Source organism: Monodelphis domestica, chromosome 1 (genome assembly GCF_027887165.1).
Source record: "Monodelphis domestica isolate mMonDom1 chromosome 1, mMonDom1.pri, whole genome shotgun sequence".
Classification (NCBI taxonomy): Eukaryota; Metazoa; Chordata; class Mammalia; order Didelphimorphia; family Didelphidae; genus Monodelphis; species Monodelphis domestica.
In genome coordinates, this window is record NC_077227.1 from 456,221,643 (window position 1) to 456,230,556 (window position 8,914).

At 43.2% G+C, this 8,914-nt stretch overlaps 1 pseudogene; it reads right to left on the bottom strand.

Annotated features, from left to right (window-relative positions):
* The window catches only part of LOC100021677 (histone deacetylase 1-like), a 57,351-nt pseudogene extending 50,813 nt beyond the window's left edge, over window positions 1–6,538 (bottom strand).
* Window positions 6,539–8,914: the final 2,376 nt, after the last annotated feature.

The window sequence follows — 8,914 nt, forward strand, 5'->3', positions numbered from 1 at the left end:
AAATGTCCATCAATTCGTAGGCTTTAAAAATGTCATACAGCAACTTATGTGAAATATGAAAGTGTGTTTGTTTGCTATTGTAATTAATTGGGCTATTGAGAATTTTGGGGATTTTGATATCTACATATTTGTACTACTGTATTTTTAAAGATGAAAAAATTGTTAACCTTGTTCAATTCATTTGCCTTCTACTCACAGTGATCATGGCCAGATACAATGAGGAAATGGATCTCATTTTTGGTGAGAAAGCCTTGTATTTTATATTTTCTTAACTGACACAGAGTGTCAATGGTTATAAGCTATATTTTTGAATTTTTAAAGCTCTTTTATTGTTATATTTTTCTTGCATGTGCAATATACTTTTTCAGTTTTTTTATTATTTTTTCTCTCCTTTTTATATTTGAAGCACATGTCACCAGTATTAAGATTTTCTTTAACCTTTTGATTTTCAGTGCTACAAGTTTAAGATACATTTGCTAATGCATGCCCAAAAAACCTTGTGACTATAAAAATGATGCCACTAATTATTTAAATAAATTATGGGACTTTGCTTGATGATTCTGTCTGATTCCAGGACAAGAGCTACACACAAGAGCCATTTCATAGGGCCAAAGAAAGGCCAATCTAGGATGGATTGATGCACTTCTAGGCCAATACAAAGGTCTTGAACCTAGTGTGAAGACTCGAGGTTACTATGTTTAACATGTGTTAAGACATAGGATTTCCTTGTATCCACACTCACCCTGAAGATACTCACAGACGAGTATCCCTGAAACCTTGGCTCCTATAATCTGGTCCCTTTCTTTTCTGCCTCTCATAGTGTGGTACCTTTCTGTAGTCCTGGCACTGACTGAGTAAATGCATCATTACTTAGATCATTTTGATTGGGCCCTGATTGAAGGACCTGTTATAGATTTATTTTTCTTCTACTTGGAATTTTTACACATAAGACTTTGATAGTCTATATTTTCATCCAGAAATTTTTCTTTTCTTTTGGATTTTCTGGTGTCTTTTTAATATCTCTTGCCAATTGATTCATATACCTCATACCTCAGCCATGCATCCCTAACTGATTCTGAATCTTTCAATCACCCACAACACGGGGGAATGTAAAAAAATATCATTATTTAAATTGCAAAGTTTAAATTCCTTTTGAGAAGAATTTTAGGTGAAGAAGATGCTACCTCTCTGAATCCAGAACTGAACTGTTGGAGAAGCCACCATGAAGAAGCCTCCAGACCACAAGTTGCACAAAATTGAACTTTGGGTGTGGTTGATTGAACATTTATTTGTATGTATACTTTTATGCCAAAGGGGACTGCCCCCTAACGGCTTTTTGTCAATGTGTTCAGAAATTATTGGTTTTATTCTTTTTTCTCTTATCCTCACACTATTGTAATCTTTTAAGTTTATTATGTTTTTATGATCCTTTTGGGGAAAAATTAATTTTTCCACAAATGATCACACGGGGGGATGTAAAAAATAGACTTGAATATAGGACTACAATCCCCATGAGCCTTTGCTCCACTTCCCCAGAATGCCTTGTAATCTCACCTGGGCCGAGATCGAGAAGATATTTAAGCAAAGGCTTTTGAAGGGCTCGGGCTTTTGGACTTCCGTTTGGAGCAGAGGCGTCTCTTCCATGATGTGAGGTTATTGTGTCTAGGCCTCTGGCCTAGGCACATGTTTCTTACTTGTATATTCTTAATCTTTAACCTTTAATAAACCTCTAAAAAATATAGTACTCCTTGCAGAGAGAAACTAATTTCTACCTGCCTCAGTCTCCCCATCTCCCCTAAATTTTAATCTTTACACAGCATCACCTGTCAGGAGTAAGCTATGAGATTATTGCAAGCAGCCTTCCCCAGAATCAGGGTAAAGATTGAGGACCATCCCATACCATCATCTCCTAATGTTTCCTGACCCACCAGCCAGGACCTCTGTGACCCTGGGAGCATCATGATGGCTGGGGAGTGAGGAGGAGGAGAGAGGAAGACTCTGCATCTCTTCCCTTTTCCAAGCCTCTGTAAAGATTCTGCTCCTTTTTGGGGTGGGGGGAGAATTAGGGGAACTAGATAGACAGCTTTGCCTCTCATGTTCTCAGAAAGCAAGATAGCTCCTGACACTGGTTTTCCTACTCATTGGTTTTCCCAATCTTTCCTTAAAAGAATGTGGAACCCAGAGTACTATATGAATAGCAAAGGGCTCTAATTGGCTTACCTGTGCTACTTTCCAAGCTAAAGTCTGCCCTTCTGGAGCCTATGTCTCAACCCACTCTGCTGCCACTGGGCCCCACACCGCTGCCCTCTTTGCTGCTGCTGCAGTCCATGCCACTACCTGCTGCCACTGAGCCCCATGACACTCCCCACTGGGCCAGAATTAAGTGCTGCCTCCCAAGCCAAGGCCTGAGTGACTCTCCCTTCTGCTAAAGACTGAGCATTACCATCCTGGACCAAAGCTAGGGATGTCCAACTTTACTGGACCCTATTTTCTTTCTCTTTGTGTCCCCATGTTGTGTCCCCTATCTCCCTAGGACTGTGTGCCTCACCACCCCAACAGTTGTTGCTACCCATAACAGCACCCCGCCCTCATTCTGTTGTCAGGGATTGAGCTAGTGGACCTACAGATCATCATCACCTCCAAATGCAAATTCAATAAACAATGGTTTATATTTCTGATGAGGGTGAAGATGGTGGGGAGCAGATCCTCCTCTGGTTTTCCTTAATCAATGCCCTTGGACCGTCTCCTTTCAAATCCCACCAGGATAACAGGGGCTGCCTTTTAGTATATAACTAGAATTGGTCCAAGAAACAAGGTAGCCCCAGAGTACAAGGTTTCTCTAAAGTGACCTCAGATCACTCCTTGCCATGCATTGCCCTGTTCCCACTTCAACTGTAGGAGCATACCCATTTGGTCATGCCTCCTAACCTCCAAAATTCTAGGCCAGGCCTAGTCCAGAACATCCTATGAAAAGGTCAATGATACTAGCTAACGTTTGCATGGCACTTCACAGTTACAGAGCACTTACAATAGATTCTCATTGGATATTCCCAATGAGCCAATAATCATCAACCTCCAGTTATAAATATGACAGTGAGGTTTAGTGAGATATTTCTGACTGCAAGAATGACTCTCACCTTAGTCATTCTATCACTTTGTCATTAATATGGGAGCAAGCTTCACAGGGCTGACCATCTCCACTCCTATCCCTCACTAACCAAAGCCGGGCAGATTTCCTCCCCTCCACCATTCTGCTAAGGGACACCTGAATCAGAAGCATCATGAGTCATTCTGAAATTCAGGGAAAATTCAACGGGAGGAGGGAATATACCTGGGGAGGGACACCAGAACTCTGTGTCACAAAGATTTATGGGAGGACAGACCTAGGGATGCTTTCTCAGGGTGAGGGAGACGGAGATCCTAGAAAAGTCCCTGTGGGCAGAAACACTATAACTGGGTTGGTGAACATGTGGGCCTGTGTGCCAGAGTGTGCTTCAAGGGGTTGCTTCCTTCCCCCTCTCCACTTCTGCCTGAGGACATTTCTCACATCACCCATCCCTCTGCCCAGGAGGGGGATCATATGTGACATGAGGGTTGCAGTTTGTCCACTTGGTCTCTAAAAGGTTTGCCATCACTGTAGTATACCATTGGAGGCTGGTCATGCAGACCACCAGGGGGGAGGCAAAGTGAAGTCCAGACTAAAGGAAAAACTCACCAAGCATGCAGGTAAGCCTCTGTGTCATGTCTAGACCAGCAGAATTAAATTTGCCGACCCCAGGTATTACTTGTAAATCACTGTAGTACAGTTCCTTAGGCATGGCAGTGGGATAAACTTGTGGGCCAGATTTGCAAACATGAGAAGACCTGAATCTGTCCCAATAGAGGGGGGCATTCTCTTTGACAACATTCTAGACTTGTCAGCCCTATGGCTCTCCCCTAGCACTCAGGAGTCTCCAAAATAGCTCCTACCCCAGATTTAAGGTTATCTGTGACAGCTGCTCAGCAGGTCTACTTTCATCTCAAATCAAAGAGAGGACAGAATGAATTAAAAGCAAAATCATTTAATTAAATAGCATAGTAAGAGGATTTTCAATAAATCATCTCCCCTAACTTTCACATAAGCACAGGGAATACACTTTACCACAAAACTATGCACCAGCAGCAAGAAGAATTAACAAGGGAAAGTGTGAGGGACCCTCAAGGGAAGGGGAGGCACCTGATTCTAATGCTGCAAGATGCTGCCTCTTGATGATGTGATTGTCATTCCATTTTCAATAAGCCTGCTCCTCTCTGAAGATGCTTTCTTCTCCAGAAAGAATGCTTCCTTTCCTTTCTTTCCTGCAAAGAATGCTCCATTTCCTTTATTGCCTGAATCTTATCAGCTTCACAGTGTAGCTCCTCAACAGGCAGTGTAGGTTCTCTTCTAGGACTACTTCCCATCATAGTGGGCATAACGCCGACGTCTCCGCCATGGCCCAGTATCCCTGATGGAATGGAAGAGAGAGTGGTAGGCCCACTTCCTGCTAAGCCGCTAAGGTGTGATGGCTAGAATCTTCCCCTTAATCAGGGCAGAGTAAGAGCTCTGGAGTCATAACCACTTAACAAAAGTCACATAAAATACTCCTAAGATAATTAGGCCTCTTTTTCGAGCCTAATGACTAGTCCAGAGAGCAAAGCTTTCTGTTCCCCAGAGCTACCACACTTACAGTTGGCCCCTCTGATGTAACCCTATCTCCACCTCACCTCAAGCACCAAAACCTCTCTGGTTTAGCTACAAATTTATTGAATCCAGGACCCAGGCTAACCTAGGAAGCAAAGTCATCATTCTCTACCCACCTTGGTCTCATTCCTGACTTAATGTGCAGTTCTGTCAAAATCGTCCAGTTGATTGTGTACTTATCGAGAATAAGATTCCCAAACTCCCTTAAACTCTCTGGAACTTCGTTTCAGACTATCCTATTTCCCATAAATACTAGCAAAGGCCATTCTAATGGGAGCAGCAGGACATACTATCTTGGCACTCTAAGCCCTGAGTCACCGAGTTGCCCCACAGGAAACTTTTGGAATTTCATCAATTTAAATTTAAAGCCACTTCCCTGAAACTTGTATCCAGTGTCCCTAGCTCTGCCTTTGGGGCCCAACAGAGCAAGTCTACTCCTTCTCCATAGCAACCCTCCAAATACTCAAGTGTAGCCATGATGCCCCATCTCCAAGTCTTGTCTTGGCTAAGTTCCTTCAGTCAGTTGGGTAGGGGATGGTCTTGAGTCCTTTCACCATTTTGTTCAATCTTCTCTGGGCGCCATTTTGTCCATATCCTTCAGAAATGGTGTTGCTCAGAACTGAAAGCCATACTCCAGATGTGGCTCGAGCAGGGCAGAAAACAGCAAGACACATACTTCCCTCAGTACAGATTCTGTGCTTCCCTTAATGTGGCCCAGAATGGTTATGAGCTGTGGGAGCTGTCTGAGCCCATTTAGTCCAACATTCTCATTTTGTGAAAAAAGAAATTGGGGGCAGCTAGATGACTCAGGGGATAGAGTAGCAGGCCTCCCTGGAGACAGGAGGCCCTGGGTTCAAATCTGGTCTCGGACTTTTCCTAGCTGTGTGACCCTGAATGAATCACTTAATCCTGATTGCGAGGCTCTTGCCTGTCTTCTGTCTTGGAAAATATAATTTTAAAAATAACAAATTGACATTAAGACAACAGGAAATGATTTTCTTTAAAAATAAAGGAGAAAAAGAGGAACTTAAGGAATTAATAAAGATACAGGATCAGAAAGACACAGAACCTGGGTTAGGGCAGATATAATTTTTTACTCATCTGAAAAACAGAAGCTTTCATCTCCTTCTCCACCACCCTCCTTTACTGAACCCCATGTGAACTCCATTTTCACTGTATAAAAAATAACATTTCAGAGGCCTTGGAAGCCATTTTATTCAATTCTTTCATTTTGAAGAAAAGAAAAATGAAGACTAGAGAGAAGTGATTTGCCTATAGTCACACAACAACTTAATACAAAGCCAATACTAGAACCCAGTCTCCAGCTAGAACTTTTTCTATTCCATTAGATTGGGTATGAGAAACTCGGTGAGGGGTTCCACTTGTCTGCTTTTCTCCCAGATTTGGACTCCTGCCTCCTAGCTTACTGGGCTGAGGCCCCGGAGTCGCTACTGTCCCCACTTCCCCACTGGATCCCAGCCTATCCGACTCTAGGGTTTGGGGAGAGTAGGTCAGGAACCCCAGGCCTTACTTTGGAACGATACATATGTGTTCACACGTGACAATCGATTTGAAGTTATTCTCGTTGCCTTCACAGCCCCCATATAGGAAGGAGTCACAGGACTTTGAGGTGAGGTTGTAGTAGTATCGAACTAGTTGGTAGTTGCAGGGACCAGTTTTCAGGGGCCGGATACACTCCACTGCATAAAAAAACCACACAGCGTCAGGAAGCATGATGTGGGAGAGAGGTCCTTGGGCTCCAGCAGGAGACCTTTTCCTCCTGGGCTCCAATGACCTCTGGCCCAACCTCTTCACCATCATAACCTTCATTCCTCTGGGGCTCTAAGCTTTACAAAGTGCCTTCCTCCCACTCACCCTGACACAGCCCATGCAAAGATTATGATCCCGATTTTATATATGGGGAAACAGATCCAGAGAGATGGCAGAAGCAGCACTTGGACCCTGGTCTTCTGACTTCAAATCTGTGTTCTTTCTGCTGCACTAGGCTCCCCTTGCAGGGCACACCAAACCCCCATGATGCCAGTCCCCTGAGAAACAATGTGGCCTCACTCAGACAGCTGTAGGTAGAGCAATCCCTCAATCCTAGCAGTCTGGGGTGATGAAGCATAAAGTAAGCAAACTGCAAGCAGTGATTGGTAGCAGCAAGCAGATAGAGCTGTCTCTCTCCTATCCAGGCTCAGGTACTCATCAAGGCTGTCTTAGATATTCTTTCTAACCTGAATTCCCCCTCCCTGGGCTTCAGTTTCTCCATCTGCAAAATGGACAAAGGGACAGCTAATTTTCCTTCTAGTGGACAGTGTGTTGGGCTTGGAGTTAGGAAGGCCTGAACTTGAATCACTCCTCAGAGACTAGCTGGATGAGCCACTTAACCTTCCTTGGTCTCAGGCTTCTCCTCCATCAAATGGGGAAAAGAATGTCTATGGTACTTTACAACAGAATCATGTGGCTCCATTGAGATAACCAATCAATGAGTGTTTTTTGAGTGCCAGGCATTGTCCTAGGCACTAGAAATATAAACATATAAGAGACAATCCTTGCTTTCCAAGAGCTGATGTATATGATGTGTGTTTTAAAAACCTTAAAGCATTGTAGAAATGATTATTTTATTTTTATTATAATACAAGCTCTTATTATGACAGTTTCCATTGCTTTGACTAGATGGTGCCAAACACTCTATCTGTGCTCTCTATTCTATGGTCCCTTCAGGCTTAAATGTAGTATGATCAAAGATCATAGAAGGAACTTTAGAAATTATTCAGACAATCAGTTGACTAAGCAACACATATTTACTAAGAATTTACTATATGCCAAACAGTGTTATAGTGACTTAGATTAAAACATAAAATAATAAACAGTCCCAATTTTCAAGGGAGTTGTATTCAGTCAAGGGAACCCCAAAATGAGTAGTCCAACACCATAATTTTTTAAACTCTTACTTTCTTACTATCAATACTAAGTGTCAGTTCCAAGGCAGAAGAGTAGTAAAGGCCAGACAATTAGGATTAAGTGACTTGCCCAGGATCCCCCAGTATAAGAATTAAATTAATGTTTCTAACCAGATATATATTTTATAAAGTTTATTAGAAAGGGTAAACAATCATAGTTTTAAATTGCATCATTCCTCTAAGTAACCTGTCCACAAGTTGCCTAGCCTCTTCTCCCCTACCTGACTGCTCTGTTCCCACTTTCATTCAAAAGCCAAAAAGCCCCAAAAAGACCTTCCCCCTCACTTTTATTGATGTTCAACATGTTCATGGCCTCAAAACCTGGCATAACAGTGTTATATGAGGACTGTTGACAGACAGGTCAGGCTACTCAGGAGGGGGAGGGAATGAACTTCCTTGACACATCAGTCAGGAAGTGTCTAGAGCAAGATTTGAACCCAGGATCTCTTAGGCCTAACACTTTATCCCCTGAGCCACCTAGATGCCCCTAACCCCTTCCTTTTTCAGAGCAGAAAACCGAGACCCAGAGAGATTAAATGAGCAGCTGATGGTCACACAGATAATAAGTGACCTATGCAAGATTTGAATCTAAGCCTCCTGACTCCAAATCCAGTGTTTCTCCACAGTACTGTGGTAACTTAACATTCTGTGTTCTTATAAATTATTTTGTTATTTCACTGGAATAGCAACTAGTGTTGAGGAAGAAGCATTTGGAAATTAAGTTGGTCCCCACAAGGCCTCCCTAGCCTAAACCTCAGGACTCACCTGGGACGTTGGTTTTTAGACATCATGGTGGCAGCAGGTACAGTAGCAATGATTTCAGGTTGTTGAGAAAAAGAATTCCCAGAGTTATTTTCATTGTTGGCCCAAATACTGACAGCCTGAATCTGGGAACCCTCCCATGAAGCCTGACCTCCTGATGCTGAGGCCCTACCTCTAGCAGCCTAGGAGCTCACCCAGGGTCACTGCCCCCACCTCCATGTCTGGGATGGTTCCTGGGTTATACTCCCAACACAGAAGGTTCCTAGCTTCTAAGAGGCCTCCCAAAATATCCTCAAACAGGGTCAAAAACTTAGAACTGGCCAATCAGGCCTGACTCTCAGCTCTTGGGAATAGGTCCCTCCCAGTCCCAGCAGCCCCCTGACCACTGGTATTCCCATGGCCCCTCCATGCCCTAAACAAGTTCATTCACAATGGCACTACACAAGCAGGCCTGTAGAGCATATAT